Source organism: Nuphar pumila, chromosome 1 (assembly GCF_984573655.1).
Source record: "Nuphar pumila chromosome 1, dmNupPumi1.hap1.1, whole genome shotgun sequence".
NCBI classification, from domain to species: domain Eukaryota; kingdom Viridiplantae; phylum Streptophyta; class Magnoliopsida; order Nymphaeales; family Nymphaeaceae; genus Nuphar; species Nuphar pumila.
The window spans coordinates 142716807-142740992 of NC_143249.1; positions in this window are offsets into that span (position 1 = coordinate 142716807).

Consider the following 24186-nt stretch of genomic DNA (forward strand, 5'->3'; position numbering starts at 1 on the left):
AGCACTGGATTTTGAAAACATACCTTGTTTTTAAATTAAGACTTGAATTTTTGAAAGAAACGTATGCTCTTAGAGTATTTGGGAATTATAATGAAAGTGATTGTCAGGGTCTCAGGATTATCCCTTATCCTGAATGGGTAACTGAACTTGATGTAAATGCATGCCAATGAATGCAGATGTATGCAAATATGAAAATGATATAAATGAGTGCACGTGCATGCAAAATGAGAGATTTGTTTATCCTGCCTGCATACATGATATCTGTAGATAAAAACAAAATTTTAAAAATGCCCCAATATAATTGGAAAAAGAGAATTTGATCATTATTGAAGAAAATTTTGAGGAATTACAAAGAACAAGACATGATTTAAGTATAGAATTTTTTCAAATATCGAGCATTGATGAGATCTGGTAATTCCACTCCGTCGGCATTGATGAGCCGATATGAATAGCGGGATAATGCCTCTTTGACAACATAAGGACCTTCCCAATTTGGCGACCACTTGCTGCTTGGGCGGTGCTTGAGATAACCCGTTGATCTGAGCACTAGATCATTGACTCGGAATTTTCTTTGAATGACAAATTTTGCATATTTCCTAGCTATCCTCTGACGATATGATTGAGCGTGCTCTGCTGCTTTGAGTCTTCTTTCATCTAGCAAATCAAGTTGTACTAGCCGTTGTTGCTGATACTGATCAAAAGGTAATTCTAGAAGTGATGCAAATTTCAGAGCAGGTTTCTGAACATGTAGAGGCAGTGCTACTTTAGTTCCGTAGACAAGTTCTGATGAAGTAGCATTAGTTGGAGTTCGAATGGTGGTTCTATATGCCCACAACACATCATGAATCTTCTCATGCCAGTCACGGCCTGTTTCTAAAGTTCGCTTCAGGATTCGAATCAAAATCTTATTGGTGGCCTCTGCTTGACCATTCCTCTGAGGATAATAAGGAGCGGAGAAATGATGAAGGATTTTGAACTTTGAACAGAAAGTCCTCATCCCCTCATTCTTGAAATGACTGCCATTGTCCGATAGAATATCACACGGTATACCAAAGCGGCATAGAATATTCTTGTGGATGAATGAGACCACATGCCGACCTTCTACTGTGCGTAGAGTGACTGCTTCTACCCATTTAGTAAAATATTCTGTTGCGGCAAGAAAATATTTGTGGCCATTTGAAGCAGGAGTAATGGGGCCTACAACATCAAAAGCCCACACAGAAAATGGCCATGGCAAGACGACAGATTGCAAATATGTTGTTGGCGCATGAATGGAAGGTGCATGCATCTGACATTGAACACACTTCTTCACAAAACGATAGCAATCTTGTTGCATAGTTCTCCAGTAATATCCTGCTCGGATGATTTGCTTGACAAGAGTTTGGTAGCCAACATGACCACCGCAAATGCCTTCATGTGCTTCTTGCACAACTTCTTTGGCTTCTTCTTTGTTCAAACATCTGGAATATTCAGAACTGAATCCACGACGATAAAGGATGTCAGCAAGAATAAAATATCGGGCAGACATGCGCTGAATTGCTCGCTGCTTTTTCTTTGAGAGTTCTGGAGGAAATTCACCAGTTTCAATGAAACTCTTGATGTCATGATACTAGGCCTTTTTCTTTTGCTCAGCCTGGTTTATCTGCTCTACTAGGACGAAAGCAGGTTGATCAAGCCTGCCAATTTCAAAGGAGAGACAAGATTCTCTGCTCTTGAAAGACATGATGGATCCCAGATTGGTTAAATTGTCTGCAACTTGATTGAAGTCTCTCTTGATATGAAAAAGTTGGAATTCTTCGAATTTGTTGGCAAGAGCTGAGACAATCTTCTGATAAGTAATTTCTGATCCTTCACTTGTCATTCGGTTAGGACTTGATTGACGATGAGCAAAGAGTCGCCATAAGCATGCACTCTTCTGACATTGAAATCTTGTAGAATTTTCAGACCTTGTATCAAAGCTTCATACTCGGCCATATTATGAGTGCACTAAAAATCCAGTTTGAGAGAAAAGAGGATCATCTCCTTCTCTGGTGTGATTAGCAGAATCCTGATTCCTATGCATGTCATATTCTTGGAACCGTCAAAGAATAAATTTCAAATTGGAGATTGTTCAACATTGCAAATCCGCTAATCGGGGAAATCATCCTCGGCTTTAACATCCTCTGCTAGAGGAAAATCTGCCAATTGATCTGCAATTGCTTGGCCTTTGATGGATTGTTGGGAGACATACTTCAGATCATATTGCATCAATAGGACTTGCCATTTGGCAATCCGTTCGCTAAGAAATGGTTGCTCTAAAATATACTTAAGAGAATTTAATTTGGATAGAATCTTGACTTCAGATGCCAACAGATAGTGTAACGCCCCAGATTTCCAAAACAAAGCTAAGTTAAAATTTTCTTGAATTTCTTTTTTTTCTTTGCAGCGGAACGTAGAAAAACTTTTAGCAGCAGAATCAGAAGATAATAAGTTGTCAGTTTTAGAAAACTCCGAGCACGTTGCAGGTATGTGGCCAAGCAACTCATTGACCACCAAAGTGTTCCATTTTATCGAAAACCACATGTTTATTACAACATCACTACTTGGAAAAGCAGTATAGGTTCAATAAAAGGAAGCAGTACAACTTTGTCTAGAGAAACCCTGAAACTCGATGCCGCCTTGCTCCGCATATTGCAACGCAGGTCCAATACCTGAAATCCCCATTAAACGGGGTCAGAACCACTGATGGTCTGGTAAGCAAGCAAACATACGTCCATTCAACTCAAGCAATGTATTGACCACTCAGGGCCACAGTTCGTAATAACAACGCTCAAGTCTCCATAACTTAGCGTATATCGTAAGAGTCTCCTCAGGGCTATGAGTTGAACATCCACACAAGTCTTCATGACTTCGTGTAAGCCTCTTTAGGGCTATGATATAGAATAGCTGCTTAAGTCTCCACAACTCAGCCTTGACCTCTTCAGGGTCCCGAATGGATGTCTAGCTTAAGTCTTTACGCTTGGCACATCTGCATCCTACGAACCTAAGGACAACTCTCCGAGCTTCGCTTAGTCGTACGGATATCATTTGGGTTCTTTCCCAATTGGTCCAGTAGTATACCGATCATGACACCTTCATAACAGTTATGCAGGACTGACTCAACAACGTCCATATACTCATACATTCAAAGTACCGCTATACCTATACTAATGCTTTGTTTCGATAATTGCACCTCCTCCTGGGCTTAGGGGACTCATATCTGGGCGACAACGCGATGATCTAGGGGTTGATTATTCTATGTATTTTAGATACCCCATAGGCCTATTGACCCCATCCCCCTAGTAGGACGGTACAACATACCAGAAGAGATCCTTACTAGGTATTCAAATGCATTCTGCTACTGCAGTAGTTGGGTTCAATCCTTAGATATTTAAGGATAACCACGACCTCCATACCTCTGAGTGACGGAGGCCATCAATGAACTCTATCAGGTTCGGGTGAAATATATGTCACTCAAGGCTGCGCCATCACCGTCTTCCTCGGTGAGAAATTCTGAAAGGGGCCTGCCGGTCTTACAATTACTTGACGAACATTGCATGCCTATAGGGCAACCTTTGAGAAGTATGTACCCGACCCCAATCAACCACATGACTTTCACCGTGGAACAAAGGTTTTATTCATATGCATGCCTAACTCTGCTCTCGGCACTTCGGCCTGGACGAGCACTTCACCTCTTTCGGTGGAAACAACACACTCTGGCTCAACGGCCCTTATGAGTCAGGTTGTCTGATAATTTTCAATGAGCATGCACATGACTCGATCTCTACGGATCGGCTACTCGGCGTATTTTTATGCAACGAGCTCAGGACCTCGTCAAGGCGCTACCACTAATTTGGCGCAACGAATCTTACAAGTACGGTGCCCTTACAGGAATCAGGGAGATGAGTCATTTTGACATTGTTCCAACAAACGGTATCATTGTGCCACTTAACTGATTCTGGCAACTCTTTTGCCAACCATTCCGTCAGCACCTCCCCTGCTCTATCGGCAGTGGTGTGACAAACCTTTCTACATCGTAGAAGGCGTTCCATGAACTAGGTAGCACTCTGCTATACGTTAGAGTATCCTGCTACATTCTTTCTGAGCTATTCTTAGCTCCTTTAGAAATCTCAATAGCACTTTCTTTCTTTAACGGAGAAAGCGTGCGTTTCTTTTATCCATTTCAGCGGCATCTCCCCTCTTTGGTGGGAAATCGCTACGCTTAACTCGAGAAATGGATGTGCACCGTTCTTCGTACTTTGCATCCATCAAGGTTGCAGGAACCCTGGACCATATCCAGACCATACGTAATTGACTTAGTCTTTACGTAAAAAGCATTTTGCCAAAAAGCGAAGCCTTTCCAATAGGGGCTTCATTCGTCAAGCAGAATCTTGAACGAGGAGCGGTAAGGGGATCGCATTGGCGATTTGGAGTTGGTCTCCATTTGAATGTTCATTTATGTGCCATATATTTAGTATAAGCAGAAGCCTATGCTTTATACAGCAGCGGCGTAAGAAAATGCATATACTATTGTTCAGGGTGTGTAACTGAACGAAATATTCTACATATATATTTGCAGAAAGCAGGAGCCTTTGTGTCATTCAACACGACGGCATAAGTAAATGCATAATCGGAAGTGCAGTAATCGGAAATTACAGAAAGCGTGAGCCTTGGCATCATACGACGTGACGGCAAAGGTAAATTATATAGCTTGTGCGATATAGGACGTGTCGGCAGAATCAGCAGATATACACCTAGATCCACATCCAACGATAGTTTCGAGGCAAGCGGGTGAACATCGAAGTGTTCTAAAGGGCTCAACCAAGAACTAAGGCGAGATACCATTTTAAAAATGCATATACTGCGTATTTGAACATATATATCCGACGATAGTTACGAGGCGAGCAGGTGAACACCGAAGTGTCCAAAGGGGGCTCAACCAAAAACTAAAGCAAGATACTACTTCAGAAAGTATATGCTATATACAAACAATCAAATACTTGACAGAGATGGATCAACGAAGCGAACTTACTTCGATTTGAGGAAGAAACGACTCTGGAATGCTTCGATGCTTCGAACGAGGCTCGACTTCGAAAAGGATCAACTCTGGACTTCGGACGAAAAAGGACTTGGACTTTGACTTTGAACCTAACTAGGTTCAAGTCAAGTCAACTGGGTTTGGACTTATGTCAGGTAGGTTCAGACCTAGGTCAGGTGGGTTAGGACCAGGTCAGGCAGGCTTAGACCAGGTCAGGTGGGCTAGGCTAGGTAGGGGAGGTTTTTCTAGAGATAGAAGCTAGAGAGAGAAGGGGGGGGGGGGGGGGGTGGCGATTTTTAGAGAGAGAGAGCATCCCTATTTATAGATTCTGAAACTTGGCCCCAAGTTTCAGAATTTTCATTTTGGTCTATAGCTTTTTCAGAAATTACTTTTGATCTTATCCATCTGACTGTTTGATCTTATCCAGAAAGAATATTCCATGGAATTCTCCTTGAAAGGTCCTGGAATATTCTAGAATATTCTAGAATATTTTTTGAGGAATATTTCTATGGGTCCCATCAATATTTTCGCGGGTCCCGCAAAAAAGTCGAGTTTCGGCATTTTTTCCGAAAATTTCTAAGTAGGCCATTATCTTCGTATCAATGTAATTAAGAAAGTTGGCTCATAGAAATCTCTTGGTTTCGTTCAGGTAGGAAGTTATGACCTCCAGAGTGTTTGAGCATATATTTGAGAAGATACGAATATCCTAAGTATATTTGGGTTGCAGGAATCAGTTCGATTCGCTTTACGAAAAAAATGTTATTTTTCACTGGAAAATGCCTCAACAATTTATTCAGAGTTTGAACTGAAAAATTGCGGGTCTTACATCATTACCCCCTTAAAGGAATTTTGTCTGCGAAATTCAGTTAAGAGTACTAAGTGAATAGCTCAGGATACTTATCCCGCATATTAGATTCGGGCTCCCAAGTGCAGTCATCAACTCCGTGATGTTGCCATCTCACTTTAACAAGTGGAATGACCTTCGACCTAAGCACTTGCTCTCGACAGTCCACGATCTCAACTGGTCTTTCTTCCACCATCATATCCTTCCGGATGTTGATATCTTCATATTGGATGACGTGGGAAGGGCCGTGAACGTATTTTCTAAGCATTGGCACGTGAAATACGTTGTGTATCTGTGTATACTGCGGTGGCAATGCTACTCTGTAGGCAGTCTCTCCGATTCGGCTCAAAACTTCAAAGGGACCAACAAATCTGGGGCTGAGTTTCCCTTTCTTTCCAAAACGGAAAACACTCTTGGTTGGAGAGATTTTGACGAAGACCTTGTCTCCAACCGCAAAAGTGAGTTCCCTACGTCGTTGATCGGTGTAGCATTTCTGTCGACTCTGAGCAATCAGTAGCTTCTTTCTGATCATGTGAACCTGCTCAGTGTAATGCTGCAAGACAATGGGCGAGTCCAAGGTTCGCTCACCCACTTCGCCCCAATGGATTGGTGATCGGTAGGATCGCCCATATAAAGCTTCATATGGTGCCATCCCAATACTAGCGTGATGGCTATTATTATAAGCAAATTCAGCCAACGCTAGATGGGAGTCCTTATCACCTTTTCATTCTAGCATACAGCCTCTCAGCATATCTTCGAGAGTCTGTATGGTTTGCTTAGATTGCCCATCTGTTTGGGGGTGAAAAGCCGTACTGAACTTGAGTTTTGTCCCCAGGGCTCTCTGTAGTTGCTCCCAGAAGTGGGAGGTGAACTTTGGGTAACGATCAGATATGATCGATATCGACACTCCATGGAGTCTGACAATTTCCCGAACATAGATTTCTGCCAACCTTTCCATTGAATATCTGGTGTTGATTGGCAGAAAGTGAGCAGACTTGGTGAGTCTGTCCACAATCACCCATATGGAATCGTGTTGTCTCTTGGATCAAGGTAATCCAACGATGAAATCCATTATGATGCCCTCCCATTTCCATTCCAGAATCTCGATCCGTTGCATCTTTCCGTCAGGTCGTTGATGTTTGATCTTAACTTGCTGGCAGATCAAACACTTTGAGACAAATGTAGCCACGTCCCTTTTCATTCCCCTCCACCAGTACTTTCTTTGCAAGTCTCTGAACATTTTTGTACCTCCAGGGTGGATAGTGTACTTGCCACTATGAGCCTCCTGGAGTACTTCCTGTCTTAGCTCAGGGTTATTTGGAACCCAAATCCTTTCTTTCATCCATATTCCTCCATCTTCTTTCAAATGGAAGAAAGTATCATCCTTTTCAGCATGAGCTTTTAATTCCAAGTACTTGGGGTCCTTGAATTGTTCAACTACAATTCGGTCGAGGAGCTCAATGTGGATCGTCAAGCATGACAGTTGGATTTTGCCAGAATCAGCCAAAAATGACTTCCAGTTGACGAAATCCTCCATCAGCTTCCATTGTCCGGTTAGGCTGGCCAGAGTGCCAACAGTCTTGTGACTAAGGGCATCTGCTACGACATTCGCCTTTTCAAGGTGATAGGAAAGTGTGAATTCAAAGTCTTTGAGGAATTCCAGCCATCGTTGTTGCCGCATATTAAGTTCTTTTTAAGAAAAGAGGTATTTTAAGCTTTTATGGTCCGACATGACCTCAAATTTCTCTCCATAAAGGTAGTGTCACCAGATTTTAAGTGCGAACACTACCGCGACAAGCTTAAGATCGTGGGTTGGATAGTTTTTCTCATGAATTCTTAACTGACGAGATGCATAGGCAATTACTTTGCCATGCTGCATCAACATGCAACCCAGACCTGTTCCCGAGGCATTGGTATAAGCAACAAAGTCTCACTGACCAGAAGGTAAGGTAAGGACAAGGGCAGTGGTAAGCCTCTGTTTGAGAACCTCAAAGCACTCCTTACACTGGTCAGTCCATTCGAACTTGACTCTCTTTTTCAACAATTTCGTCATCGGTACGGCGATTCAGGAGAAGTCTTGTTTGAACTTCCGATAATATTCGGCAAGTCGAAGGAAGCTACAGACCTCAGTAATATTTTCTGGCTGCTTCCAGTCTATCACAACTTCGACGTTCGCAGGATCTACTGCGATTCCATCCTTTGAGATTACATGACCAAGGAACATCATTTTGTCTAGCCAAAATTCACATTTTGAAAACTTGGCATAAAACTGATTATCTTGAAGGGTTTTCAAGACGATTCTCAAGTGCTCGTTATGTTGTTCCTTGTTCTCAGAATAAACAAGGATATCATCGATGAAGACGATGACGAATGTGTCTAAGTATGGCCTGAACACCCGATTCATCAGGTCTATAAAGGCAGTAGGCGCATTAGTGAGTCCGAAGGGCATTACTACGAACTCATAATGGTCATATCTCGTTCGGAAGGAAGTCTTAGGTATATCTTCTTCCTTAACTCTGAGCTGATGGTACCCAGACCTGAGGTCGATCTTGGAGAACACTCTCACCATTCTGAGCTGATCGAATAAGTCCTCAATCCGAGGCAACGAATACTTATTTTTAACGGTTGCCTGGTTAAGCATTCGATAATCGATGCATAACTGAAGGGATCCATCCTTCTTCTTTACAAACAAGACCGGGGCTCTCCACGGTGACATACTCGGTCGGATGAACCCTTGTTCCATTAGTTCTTCCAACTGACACTTCAACTCACTGAGCTCAACTGGCGCCATACGATAAGAGACTTTGGATATCGGGGCAGTTCCAAATAAGGATTGAATTCCAAATTCAACCTCACGAAGTGGTGGAAGTCCTGACAATTCCTCAGAAAACACTTCGGGAAACTCCCGAACCACTTCCAAACTCTTAAGGGATTGAATATTTGAGCCTTCAGCTGAAAGGCTAAGTAGGAAGGCTACACAACCCTTCCTAAGGTATTTTTGTACCTTAAGAGCTGATATAAGCCATTTTTGTGGAACTGGCCTGGATATCCGGTATTCTATTTTAGGCATTCCCAGTGATGATAGAATCACCCTGCCCTCGCGGCACAAGATCCTGGCATGGTTCTGGGCTAACCAATTCATTCTCAGAATGACATCGTATTGTACCATATCGATCAGGATGGCATCAGTAGGCAAGTGTTGCCCTGCTATCTCAATATCCAAGTTTTTCACACACCGGATACATTTGGTGCGTGAACCCAACGAGTTATATACTTCGATCATTTTATCAACCGGTTGTATCGAAGCGTGGAGTTGTTCGGTAAAATCATCGGAGATAAAGGTATGAGTAGCACCATAATCAAACAAGACGTAAGCTGCATGTCCATTAACAGGTACGGTGCCTTCAATGAGGTCACCGGTTTCGACTTGTTCAATCGTTACAGCGTATACACGACCTGCAACAGGCCTTTTTCTATTCTAGGTGGAGGTCATTGGATTTGTGATCGTTGTGGTATTTGTTGAGGAGGTCCGGCAGATCCGGCATTCCTCCTTTGCTCATCAGCAAGCTTCTTTCTGCACTGTCTTGCAATGTGGCCCACTTTGCCACAATAGAAGCAACCACTTGTGTCACGTGGACATGGTCCTCTAACGTGATTTACATGACATTTTGGGTAGTTTGGGTTGGACTGCAGATTGTTTGGAGCCATGTTCTGCCTTGGCTTCACGACTTGTTGAGTAATGTTCCCACCTTGGAACTTTCTCTTTTGAAAGGGTTGTCGCGAACCCTGGCCACTTGGGAACATTCTTTTTCAATTCCCACCATCAACTACGGGCCTCTTTGCTATGATCACTTTTGATCGCTTTCAATCCACTTAAATTTTCAAAGCTGCTGCCACAACAGTTTGAAAAGTTTGGGGCATGCTGGTGATAATCCATGACCTTAGCCCTTCTCGCAGTTCGTTGATGTACTTGTCGGCCCTTTTTTGGTCGATCTCAAATAACTGAGAGCAGTACCGTTCAAGATTTTGAAATTTGATAGTATAGTCAATCAGATTCGTACCACCCTGCTCCAATTCTAGAAACTCCATTTTTTTCTTGTTTTTGGAGTGCAACGGGAATTAGTTATCCAAGAAAGCTCTCTGAAAGTCAGTCCAAGGAATGACTTCAACTTGTGAGAACTAGATAATCTTAGTGTTATCCCACCACTTCCGTGCGTTGTCTTTCAGTCTATACGTGCCAAAGTTGGTCTTCTTTTCTTCTGATACTCCTAGTACCAGGAAGGCACGTTCTGTCTCTTCGATCCAACTCTCTGCCAGTTCAGGATCAGCTCTACCGATGAAGATTGGCGGATCGAGCTTGAGGAATTTTTCATAGGGTATTCCCCCAAGGTTCTCGTTTCGCGGTGCGACTGGTTCTGGACTCGTTTTACGGATGGCGGTAACCAGATTGTTGAGCGTTTTGAGGAGGAATCCTTGAGTATGGGACTCCTCGCTCGACATGGTTCTCCTCGTCGTAGGAGCCATTTATCTATCACATACAAGTAACATGTTTTAGTTTCTCCATGTATATATCAAAGTAAAGTTGTATTTACTTAATATACATTACATCTTACAAGCACACACATCGCCTTAACAAAACGTCATGCCGCATTGGCAGACTTAGGTGCTAAGAAACTATATACATGAGTCTATTGACTCCAAAACATTACCAGTCCTTTTCTAAGAACTGAGTTTCTTTCTTGACCCAAACAACCCGAAGTATCGTTTACTTTCACACTGCCTTGGTGCAGGCACAACTAGTTTTGGCTTGGGCGGTACTTTCGCACTCTCAAGCGAATCTTATGGATAAATCAGTGATGCCGGTCCACTTGCTCATTCAATATCATTATGACTCGGGGAGTCCGAGATCATAATAGTTTAATAGGAGTTGTATCCCTCTCCTTGGCCATTCAGGCTCGGCGCTTGTGAAGCTGCTCCATTCCCCCATATAATAGCACTATGATTCGAGGAATCCGAAATCATAATGGGATTATATAAGGAGTTGTTGTATCCCTCATCCCGACTGTGCAAGCTAGGCGTATATGATGCATGTTGATAGCCTTGCGTGTGACTGAATCCCTCAAGGAAGTTCAAGTCGAATTCTGCCAGATGTGGTAGTTCATCTGAAGTTGCTGGGGTACGACTACTCCCCCTACTGGAGTAATGTGGTCCACTAACACGCGAGGTCTCATCCTTAAGACCAAACAATCTCTGCCGACCCATATCGGCGGTATATTTCATTTGGCATTCGTTGGCAGAATTCCCCTCTTCGCCATAAAACTTGCAGTCTTTTACCTCATATGGGCACACACACTCATCGTGCATAATCCCGCAATGATAGCAGTAGTCTCGTGAGTCATGAGCTGCCATCTATACAAAGATGCACTCGAATTAGTAACTATTTATAAAGAGATATACTTACAGTGCGATACGGTGAACAAGACGGATCTCGAACCAGATTTCTCAGACTCTTGCTCTGATACCAATTCTGTAACACCCCGGATTTCTAAAACAAAGCTAAGTTAAAATTTTCATGAATTTCTATTTTTTTTCTTTGCAGAGGAATTTAGAAAAACTTTTAGCAGCAGATTCAGACGATAATGAGTCGTTAGTTTTAGAAAACTCTGAGCACGTTGCAGGTATGTGGCCAAGCAACTCATTGACCACCAAAGTGTTCCATTTTATCGAAAACTACATGTTTATTATAACATCACTGCTTGGAAAAACAGTATAGGTTCAATAAAAGAAAGCAGTACAACTTTGTCTAGAGAAACCCTGAAACTCGATGCCGCCTTGCTCCGCATATCGCAACGCAGGTCCAATACCTGAAATCTCCATTAAACGGGGTCAGAACCACTGATGGTCTGGTAAGCAAGCAAATATACGTCCATTCAACTCAAGCAATGTATTGACCACTCAAGGCCACAGTTCGTAATAACGATGCTCAAGTCTCCATGACTTAGTGTATATCGTAAGAGCCTCCTTAGGGCTATGAGTTGAACATCCACGCAAGTCTTCATGACTTCGGGTAAGCCTCTTTAGGGCTATGATCTAGAATAGCCGCTAAAGTCTCCACGACTCAGCCTTGACCTCTTCAGGGTCCCGAATGGATGTCTAGCTCAAGCTTTTACGCTTGGCACATCCGTATCCTACGAACCTAAGGACAACTCTCCGAGCTTCGCTTAGTCGTACGGATATCATTTGGGTTCTTTCCCAATCGGTCCAGTAGTATATCGATCATGACACCTTCATAACGGTTATGCAGGACTGACTCAACAATGTCCATACACTCATACATTCAAAGTATCGTTGTACCTAAGCTAATGCTTTGTTTCAATAATTGCACCTCCCCCTGGGCTTAGAGGACTCATATCTGGGCGACAACGCGATGATCTGGGAGTTGATTATTCTATGTATTTTAGATACCTCAAAGGCCTGTTGACCCCATCCCCCTAGTAGGACGGTACAACATACCAGAAGAGATCCTTACTAGGTATTCGAATGCATTCTCCTACTGCAGTAGTTGGGTTCAATCCTTAGATATTTAAGGATAACCACTTCCTCCATACCTCTGAGTGACAGAGGCCATCAATGAACTCTATCAGGTTCGGGTGAAATATATGTCACTCAAGGCTGCGCCATCACCGTCTTCCTCGGTGAGAAATTCTGAAAGGGGCCGGCCGGTCTTACAATTACTTGATGAACATTGCATGCCTATAGGGCAGCCTTTGAAAAGTATGTACCCGACCCCAATCAACCACACGGCTTTCACCGTGGAACAAAGGTTTTATTCATATGCATGCCTAACTCTGCTCTCGGCACTTAAGCCTGGATGATCACTTCACCTTTTTCGGTGGAAACAACACACTCTGGCTCAACGACCCTTATGAGTCTAGTTGTCTGATAATTCTCAATGAGCATGCACATGACTCGATCTCTACGGATCGGCTACTCGGCAAATTTTTACGCAACAAGCTCAGGACCTCGTCAAGGCACTACCACTACTTTGGAGCAACGACTCTTACAAGTACGGTGCCCTTACAGGTATCAGGGAGACGAGTCATTCTGACATCGTTCCAACAAATGACATCGTTGTGCCACTTAACTGGTTCTGGCAACTCTTTTGCCAACCATTCCGTCAGCACCTCCCCTGCTCTATCGGCAGTGGTGTGACAAACCTTTCTACATCGTAGAAGGCGTTCCATGAACTAGGAAGCACTCTGCTATATGTCAGAGTATCCTGCTACATTCTTTCTGAGCTATTCTTAGCTTCTTTAAAAATCTCAGCAGCACTTCCTCTCTTTAACGGAGAAAGTGTGTGTTTCTTTTATCCATTTCAGCGGCATCTCCCCTTTTTGGTGGGAAATCGCTACGCTTAACTCGGGAAATAGATGTGCACCGTTGTGCGTACTTTGCATCCATCAAGGTTGCAGGAACCCTGGGTCATAGCCAAGTCATACGTAATTGACTTAGTCTTTACGTAAAGAGCATTTTGCCAAAAAGCGAAGCCTTTGCAATAGAGGCTTCATTCGTCAAGCAGAATCTTGAACGAGGAGCGGTAAGGGAATCACATTAGCAATTTGGAGTTGGTCTCCATTTGAATGCTCATTTACGCGCCATATATTTAGTATAAGCAGAAGCTTGTGCTTTATACAGCGGCGGCATAAGGAAATGCATATACTATTGTTCAGGGTGTGTAACTGAATGAAATATTCTACATATATATTTGCAGAAAGCAGGAGCCTTGGTGTCATTCAACACGACGGTATAAGTAAATGCATAATCGAAAGTGCAGTAATCGGAAATTACAGAAAGCATGAGCCTTGGCATCATACGACGCGACAACAAAGGTAAATTACATAGCCTGTGCGATATAGGACACGTCGGCAGAATTAGCAGATATAACCTAGATCTGCATCCAACGATAGTTACGAGGCGCACGGGTGAACATCGAAGTGTTCTAAAGGGCTCAACCAAGAACTAAGGCGAGATACCATTTTAAAAACGCATATACTGCGTATTTGAACATATATATCCGACGATAGTTACGAGGCGAGCTGGTGAACACCGAAGTGTCCAAAGGGGGCTCAACCAAGAACTAAAACAAGATACTACTTCAGAAAGTATATGCTATATACAAACAATCAAATACTTGAGAGAGATGGATCAACAAAGTGAACTTACTTCGATTTGAGGAAGAAACGACTCTAGAATGCTTCGATGCTTCGAACGAGGCTCGACTTCGAAAAGGATCAACTCTGGACGAAAATGGACTTGGACTTGGACTTTGACTTTGAACCTAACTAGGTTCAAGTCAAGTCAACTGGGTTTGGACTTAGGTCAGGTAGGTTCAAACCTATGTCAGGTGGGTTAGGACCAGGTCAGGCAGGCTCAGACCAGGTCAGGTGGGCTCAGGTGGTCTAGGCTAGGTAGGGGAGGTTTTTCTAGAGAGAGAAGCTAGAGAGAGAAGAGAAGGGTGGTGATTTTTAGAGAGAGAGAGCACCCCTATTTATAGATTCTGAAACTTGGGTCCCAAGTTTCAGAATTTCCATTTTGGTCCATAGCTTTTTCAGAAATTACTTTTGATCTTATCCATCTGACTGTTTAATCCTATCCAGAAGGAATATTCCATGATCATTGTCAAGGTCACATCCAACATCACATTCATTGGATTTTGAAGTTGGATCAATTAAAAACGAGTATTTAGTGGCATCCTTGGATTTTTCAAATTCAAAGAAGCTTTCTTTTTCCAAAAAAGATACATTTTTTGGCACATATAATTTGTCATTTTGAAAATCGAAACATCTGTAGCCTTTTTTATTATCAGCATATCCTAAAAAGGCACATGGGATTGCACGAGGAGAGAGTTTGTCATTTTTGTTGGTGAAAACAAAACATTTGCATCCAAAGACTCTTAATCTAGAATAATCTGAAGTTAAATTAACAAGCTTTTCTATTGGAGTTGTATTCTTTAATGAGGAAGATGACATTTTATTAATGAGGTAGGTGGTAGTTAGGACCGCTTCAGCCCAAAAACTTTTTGGAACTTGATTTGCAATTAGCAATGTCCTAGTAGATTCCATAATGTGCTGATGCTTGCGTTCGGCTAGGCCATTCTGCTGTGGAGTGTGTGGACATGATCTTTGATGTGTAATACCATGTAAATTGAGATAATCTTTGAATTCGTTGAACATAAACTCTCCCCCTGAATCAGTGCGAAAAATGGAAATATCATTTTAAAACTTATTTTTAACCATTTTATGAAATATTTGGAAGTTAGCAAAGACATCAGATTTATGTTTAAGAAAATAAATCCAAGTATGTCTAGAAAAGTCATCAACAAAAATGACATAATATGTATAACAACCTTTGGAAATAATTGGTGCGGGGCCCCAAACATCCGAATATATTAACTCAAGTGGTCGTGAGGAAACAAAAGTTCTACTAAGAAATGATAACCTTTTCATTTTGCCAAGAATGCAGTCTTTACAAGAAAAATTTTCATAATTACAAGATTTTTCCAAACTTGGAAAATATTGAATTTTAGACATATGAGGATGGCCAAGTCTTTTATGCCATAAATCCAATTCTAATTTCTGAATATTATAACAAAATGCATTCTTGGGTAATTCCAAAAAGTTCATGTAATAGAGTCCTCCTTCTCTGGAAGGTCCTAGAATATTCTAGAATATTCTAGAATATTTTCTGAGGAATATTTCTGTGGGTCCCGCAAAAAAGTCGAGTTTTTGGCATTTTTTTCCGAATTTTTTTTAGTAGGCCATTATCTTCGTATCGATGTAACTAAGAAAGTTGGCTTATAGAAATCTCTTGATTTCGTTCAGGTAGGAAGTTATGACTTCCAGAGTGTTTGAGCATATATTTGAGAAGATACGAATATCCTAAGTATATTTGGGTCACAAAAATCGGTTCGATTCGCTTTACGGAAAAAAGTGCTATTTTTTACTGGAAAATGCCTCAAGAATTTATTCAGAGTTTGAACTGAAAAATTATGGGTCTTACAGATAGTGTCTCAATTTCTGACACATCCAAACTAGAGCTAGACATGTACTCTCTATCTGAGAGTATTTCTTCTCATAATCAATGAAGGTCTTGCTCACATAGTAAATGGCATATTCTATCAGACTGCCTTCTTCGTATTGCGCCAAGAATCCGCCGCAAGCAACTTGATTAACTGAAATGTATAGTAGTAGTGATTTCCCTAATTCTGACGGCTTTAACACAGGAGGATTGAGCAAATATTTCTTAATACGTTCGAACGATTGCTGACACTCTGGTCCCCATTCGAACCTCACTCCTTTTCTGAGCAAATGATTGAAAGACTCACATCTCATGGCCAAATTAGATATGAATCGCCGAATTGATTGCATGCGTCTCTGAAGGCTATGCAATTCTTTGAGATTGGTCGGGGGCGGCATGTCAATGATGGCTTTGGCCTTAGCAGGATCCACTTCTATTCCCTTTTTGCTGACTAGAAAGCCTAACAACTTGCCAGATTCGACTCCAAAAACACATTTTTGTGGATTGAGTCTTAGCTTATAAAGAATGAGCCGCTTGAAAACTTGATTGATGGCTTTGATGTGATCTTCCCCTTCTTTGGATTTTACCAGAATATCATCGACATATTCATCCATGATTTTATGCATTTGATCATAAAAAATGACGGTCATAGCACGCTGATAAGTGGCTCCAGCATTTTTAAGCCCAAATGGCATGACTGTATAACAAAAAGTGCCCCAAGGAGTAGTGGAAGATGTCTTGGACTGATCACGAGCAGCCAACTTGATCTGATTGTATCCAGAATATCCGTTCATAAAAGAGAACATGGCATGACCTGCCGTGCTGTCGATCAAAAGATCAATATTAGGAAGCGGATAATCATCCTTAGGAGTCACTTTATTGAGATCTCTGAAGTCGATGCAGATTTGAACTTTGCCATTTTTCTTGGGAACAACGACAATATTTGCCAACTAGTCTGGGTAGTCAATGGTTTGAATGAACCCTGCTTTGAGTAGGTCTTTCAGACCTTCCTTAACTTGTTGTTCCACTCGGGGATCCATTTTTCTCAGTTTCTGCTTAACTGGCTTGACATCTGGTTTTAGAACGAGGCGATGCTCAACCAAATTCGTATCCAGACCTGGCATATCCTCATACGTCCATGCAAACACTTCTTTATGCTCTTTGAGAAAAATGGTGAGCCTTTCTTTCTCTTCCGGGCTCAAACTGCTGCCAATTTTGAGAATTTTAGGATCATCTTCTGATCCGATATTGATATCCTCAGTTGGGTCTTGAACTAAGGATGATGGCTCATCTTGTTTATGAATTGCTGCAAATTCTAGTAATTCTTGAAGAGCTGAATCAAATTTTGTAGGTTCTTCTAACTACTTTGTAGTCTGACCGCATTTTGCTCTTATTTTGACCTGATGAATCATTGTTGGCTTCAAAAAGGCCTTTGGATTAAGAACGAGCTTCTTGATAGATTGAGGAGACATTCTGAAAATTGGAGAATAAATTCATTCAGGGAGATCGTTCATTATAAAACAAATTGCTCTTATTGAGAAAGTAATTTTGAAAGATAAAAGAGCAAGATAATGGCAATTTTGCAAAGATTTGATAATGAGAAGTAAAGAGACAACTGGCATCTAGACAGATGAAAGAAATTTGCAACTTTATTGAAAGATTGAATTAATCAAATGACAATGATGAAAATGAAATGGGATATCATCCCAACAAAAGAATAGAAATGAAAAGACAAACAAATTCTTTTAATGTGTCCCCTTGACAAAAATAGTGCCCTTCTGAGATCTTCTGTCATTGAAGCCCAATCCGGCCCTCTGAGGATAGTGCTGAGGAATTACTGGCTCGAGACAACCATTTCCATTTTTGCCCAGGCCTTGAAAAGGCTGATAACCATGTTTTACCAACATATCAAATCCCTTTTTGGCTTTCATAAATTGGGAGAACAACGGGTGATCTTTGAATGTGTTGTAGTCAATTCGTCCTCCAATCTTGAAGAACTGTGGGCCTCTCCATCGAGTCATAGCCAATGTATGCTCTGACTGCTCTGTCATCTGCAGTATTCTCAAATTTTCTTCAAAGCTGACCTCATCGATGCCCCTAATGCTAGGGATATCAGTAGTAAAAGTGGGTCTGGGAACCATGGGTTGTACAAGCCTCTATTTCGGATCCTCGCCCAAGACTGTTGTGATCATTCCACCTTTTGACCACTTGACACACTGATGTAGAGTAGATGGCACCGCGTTCGTATTGTGAATCCATGGTCGTCTCAACAACAGATTGTATGTTGGCGGCACATTGATTACATGAAAGAGAACAGAGTGGACTGAATAGTCAATAAAAATTTCTAGGAAGATTTTTCCTTTCGCTGTCTGGTCATGATTATCGAACCCATAGATGGTGATTGGGTCCGGGATGTATTCCTCTTCTTTGATGCCCAAAGCTTTGGCTGTCATTTTCGGACATATGTTGAGGTTGCTGCCTCCATCTATCAGCACGTGAGGAACAATCATTCCTCTGGCTCGAATCACAACATACAAAGCGTTATTGTGAAATACATGAGGCTTGGGAAGGTCTTCATCTGAAAAAGTGATTGGAGCATTTGTCATGGCCTGATTGACTATCTAGGCCATGTCTTCAGGAGTTATGCTCAGTTTTACCTTGATTTTCCACAGCAGATCGTTCAACACTTGCTGATGCTTAGCGGAAGCTTGGGCTAAATCCAGGATTGAGACATTGGACAATGCAACAATCGGTTTTGGTGCAGATGTCTCACTTTTCTCTAGGGCGGGCTTAATAAAGTGTTTGGGGAACCACGACATTCTTTTAGCCACCTCCGGAGATACCCCAGCGGGCTTGGCCGATATTTTCATTTTTCCAAAGGCTGAGATAAGGTCCATTTTCTGAGCTTTAGACTAAGCTTGCTGCAGTACAAGGACCTGATATTGAGCTTGCATATATTTTTTAGAGCATGGTCTGATATGCTCCTGTGGTGAAAAAGGTTGTTTAGAGATGACCGCTGTAGAATAATGGGGAAATGGTTTCTTCAAAATTTTCATGTTCTCATCTTCGCACCCTCTACCAGAAGATTCTTGTCGATGAGATCCTGAACAATATTTTTGAGAACAAAGCAGTTCTCAGTATTGTGCCCCACTGTTCTATGAAATTTACAAAATTGGTCTTTGAATTTTCCCATGGGAACTGGGGGATCGACCAGCCTGGGCAATTTGACCATCTCCTTTGTCAACATGTACTCGAGCACCGTATCCAGTGATTGGTCCAGTGAAGTGAATTTCCTGTCATAACTCCACCCTTCATGTTTCACTTTTTCTCGGGGTTTTGGTCTCTGCTCTAATTGCAGTGGCTTGTTGAATTGAGGGGCTGACTTACCTTTTTGGTTATTCTTGTTTGAACTTCCTGCCCCATAACAGAAATCTCTGTTCTTCCCCTTACGGTGGTTCCAATTATTATTTTTGACAGAATTGGTGAAGTGAGCCTTCTTTTTCTGCTCATTTTGACTGATGTTCTTGGTAAAAGTGAAGCCTTCGTAGAAACCATTTTCCATGCTCAACTTGAGCCATTCGGCTCGCTCTGTCAGTTCAATGAATGTCCTTGATGGTGCAGTAGAGATGAGGCCTCTCAGAGTCTGTGAGAAGTTGCTCAGAATTAGGGCCAGAGCATGTCCCTCTGATATGGGATCTCTCATCTTATTACAAGCTGACCTCCAGCGATGAATGAAATCTCTGGCCTTTTCATTTTCTCTCTGTTTGAGGCCAAAAAGATGACTGAGGGTGCGAAGTGCCTCGGCATTGAAGAGGAATCGTTCGATGAACATGTTCACCACTTTATCAAACTCTTTCAATTCAATTGGGTTGACATGCTCTGAATACCATTTTGATGTTGTTCCCTCCAAGCTGCGAGGGAAACAAAGGAAAAGCGCGTGGTTGTCTCGCTTGAATCTGGAGCATTCAGCAAAGAACATGGAGAGATGTGCCTTAGGGTTGCCAGAACCATCAAATTTGATAAATTTTCTGGGGATATTTTCAAGATTATCATCCCCGTCCAAACCATCATAGAAGTCTTTGCTGGTGAAGACTTTCTTGCCCTTGTCGCGGGCCTGCAGGTCTCGAAGCATTCTGACCACATCTTTGAATTGCGGCTGGTCAGAGTCATTGACAGACTGCTCTCTGAATTTGTGGGTTGACCCCTGCCCTTGAGTAGATTTGCGGAATGCCTGATGGGTCTCAAACTCTTCATCTGTGCCTTCTGCTGATCCCTCTTCATCAGTTGTATCAACATGTTGGACACGTTTTTTAGACATTTTCATCTGCTTTTTGACTGTATGACCCTTAGCCTTTGGCTTGACTTGGGTCTGCTCTGCATTGGTTTCGGTTGAAAGTGCAGTAAGATCGAGGCAACGAGCACTAGAGGGGGGGTGAATAGTGCTCTTAAAAATTGTTTGTGCAATATTGACGGATTTTGTAATTTGAAAAGCAATCACACAAAGAAACACAAGAATTTATCCTGGTTTGGTCTTTCCCGACCTACATCCAGTCCCCAAGCAAAACCTGCTTGAGATTTTCACTATCAACCTTGTGTAACTACAAGATCATACAGACCAAATCCGGTCCCACTTTCAGTAACACACCTACTGAAAGGAAACAACTCCTTTAAACCAAGGAGTCCTTCCTTTTACAGAAAATAAGTAACAGCTTACAATACAACCTATGAGCCCTTCTTTTGAATGCAAATGAGATGCAATTGGCTTTTGAGGTTGTTGAAATACTCTACTCACAAATTCACTATCTCTCAAAGGAATTTGAGTGAAAAGCTGAAGTGAAAAATATCACGTGAGTGAGAAAATGAATATGAGTGAAAAGCAAAGAGTAAATGATTCAAATTGATTAAATTGAAGTTCTTTTGAGTGTAAAATGCACTAATATTTATAGTTGAAAGTTTCCATACGTTGAAGGTATGAAAGAGTGTCAAAACAGTCCATTTTGAACAATCAAAATGTTTGAAAAATGAAAAGACACGCCTTTTTGAAGTTTCAGAAAAAATGGCAAAATTAGTCGACTGGCACAATAGTTAGTCGACTAATAGTTAGTTATTAGTAGACTGACAGTTATCGTCGGTCGACTGATCTGTTTATCGAGCCGTTTGAAAATCTGAACTTTTGAAACTTAGTCGACTAGAGATAAAATTAGTCGACTGATAATATCATCAGTAGACTGAAAAACCTTTCAGTCGACTGCTGCTAAAATCTTCTGAAAAACATACATTCTGTCCGGTCGACTGATAAAAGCATTAGTCAACTGCTGCTAAATTTTCAGAAAACACATGTTCTGTCCAGTCGACTGATAAAGTCATTAGTCGACTGCTGCTAAATTTTCAGAAAACACATGTTCTATCCAGTCGACTGATAAAGTCTTCGGTCGACTAATTTGACAAAAATGACTTTTTAGAAAATATGGCGCAAAAGGATTAGTCGACTGGTGAGTCTATTGGTCGACTAATAAACACGAAAATTTAAGAAAAAAGTTTTCTAAAAAGATTTTCATGAGGGGTTCTTTTAGAAAAGTTTTTCTAAAGACTTTTAAGGTGAAATGCAATCGAAATATGCACTCTAAGTAAGGCTCTTACAAGAATCTAAGTCTTTTAATGAATTTAACATTTGCACACTAGTCTTCAAAGATTCTTCATCAAATACTTCAATGTTTGTCATCTTTCTTCATCGCCTTAGCTGAAATGCAGTTGATTTACTTGTTCATCATCAAAACCTTGTACTTAAAGTATCATGTAGGGCTTCATTGTTGTAACAATCTCCCCCTTTTTTATGATGACAAACTTAATCAAAGATGAAGCATTTAGATGCATAGATAGAGATTTTACTCCCCCTATCAATATGATGCAAAACATTAAAAGTTAGTCCATTCAAAGCACATATATCACATATTGATTGGTTTGCATTTCCATCATTACTTCATGCATTTTTAAATCTTTTTCATAAATGAAATTTTCAATGCTTTTTTTTTATCTTAATTTTGCATTTCTCATGCAAAATCTCCTGCAATTTCGATTTTTATCTTTTTTTCCCCCTTTGTCAGACTCAAAAAGAGTAAGGGCAGAAATAGCATAAGCAAAATGAAGATACAAGTTTAAAATATTACAACCCATAAAGTATCAAAGTTTAGTAAAGACAGAAAACAAAGATCAGAAAAGTGAGTTTAGTAAGTCCTTGATTGCAGTAATATCTTTCTGAATCAAAGAAAGTTGTTGAGTCACATCTTCACGAAAAGTGTGTTGATGCAGCTTCAAAGCTTCCAGTCGCTGCAAAACTTCATAATTGTCTTGACTTGTATAAAATTTCTTTCGTTTTGCTTGAGATGAAGGTGTCACAGAAGATGGTGAGGGTTCAGAAATTGATGATTCAGTAGGATCAGATGGTTCAGTTTGATCAACATTTAAAGGAGGCAGATATTTAATTTTCATTTTTTTAAAAATTGTTTGATCAAAGAACTCCTTTTGCTTAATATATTTTTCATTTGTTAAAGGAACTTTGAAATGTCTGAAAATACGAGTTAGAAGACATCCATAAGGAAGAAATGGTTTTTGTTTCTATAAATTAGTAAAATACACATTGGCCCAATTTACAGAAATATTTCCAAATAAGACATAAAGAGCCGTAGAAAGATCTGTGGAATAGTAATCAAAAGAACCAGTTTTAGGTAGAACATTGTGGGCAAGGATTCGTCCAGCAATGCATGCACGAGTTTGAAGATTAGTATTTTTGAAAGAAGGGCAGTGAGGTGCACCTGGAAGAAGAATTTATTAAAAAATTCTCTCATCATTCAGTTCAACAGTATTGAAAAGAGTGTCTGAAGGTGGAATTTCTAGGATTTCTCCAAGTAGTTTAGAATCAAACTCAATTTCAACATCACGAACAAGAGAGGACAGAACTTCAGTTTCATGATCAAAATATAAATTCGTGTAAAACAAGTGAATTAGAAAAGGATAGTGAAGGGTGTCTGCACAGGCATCAAAAAGATGTGAAATTCCTGAAAATAATTCTCTTATTTTGTAATGAGAAAACAGGTGAAATAGTACATTTCATCTTGGTAAAATAGGTAGTACAGAAATCGATCCAAAAGTATCATATAAAAGAGGATTTCAGAGTAATCTGAGAGAAAATCCATGTCTTGATAAAGGTGTAGGAGGAGGAGAACCTAAACCTTTTGCAGATGCAGTTTTCGAACGAGGCATGGTTAAAAACAACAGATTCACCTCAAAAAAATAGTTGCAGAGAATGATGTTGACTTTCAAATGACGTCCGACAGAAGGAAGATGTTGTCTGGCGTTGTGAAGGAGAACCAATGTAACAAAAATAATGAATAGACGAGGAGGAGTCCGCGGTGGATGACGGTAGATGTGAGGAGGCTGCCACAAAGGGGATTCCGGCGAGAACTGAAGATGCACCGTCACGGCAAGAGGATTCCGGCGAGGATAGGTTCGAACGACACTCCGAGGGTTTTTCAAAAGAGAGAGAGAGGAAAGAGAGAGAGAGAGGGTTTCGTTTTAAGGATTTCATTCCATTTAAAAAAATGAAAAGGTACAAAAATGAAATGATGCCAAAAAAAAATGGGTGTTAAAAAAAATCCAAAAGGTATCGGGTCTTTTCAGTTAAAATTTTAAAAAAAATTTAGTCGACTAAAATTTTATCGATCGACTAAGAATGTGCGACTCATTCTAAAAATTTTTAAAACATCAGTCGACTAGAAATTTTATCGATCGACTAATATAGTGCAGTTTTGAGATTTTGTTCAAAAATCAACATTTTTATAAATCCCAAAACGAGCAAATGCCTAGTTCTCTCCTAATTCTCATAAAATCTTCATTTTTAAGTGGTTTAGTGAAGATATCGGCATGTTGTTCTTTAGTGGAAATAAAATTTAACGAAATATCTCCTTTTAACACATGATCTTTTAAGAAATGATGTCTAACTTCAATATGCTTAGTTCTTGAGTGTTGAACAGGATTTTTCGAAAGATTTATAGCACTAGTGTTATCACAATAAATAGTTGTTGTGGAGTAATTCAAACCAAAATCTTTTAAGGTATGTTTCATCTATAGTACTTGTGAACATGCTAAACTAGCCGCTATATATCATGCTTAAGTTGTTGAGAGTGACACTGAATTTTGCTTTTTACTAAAC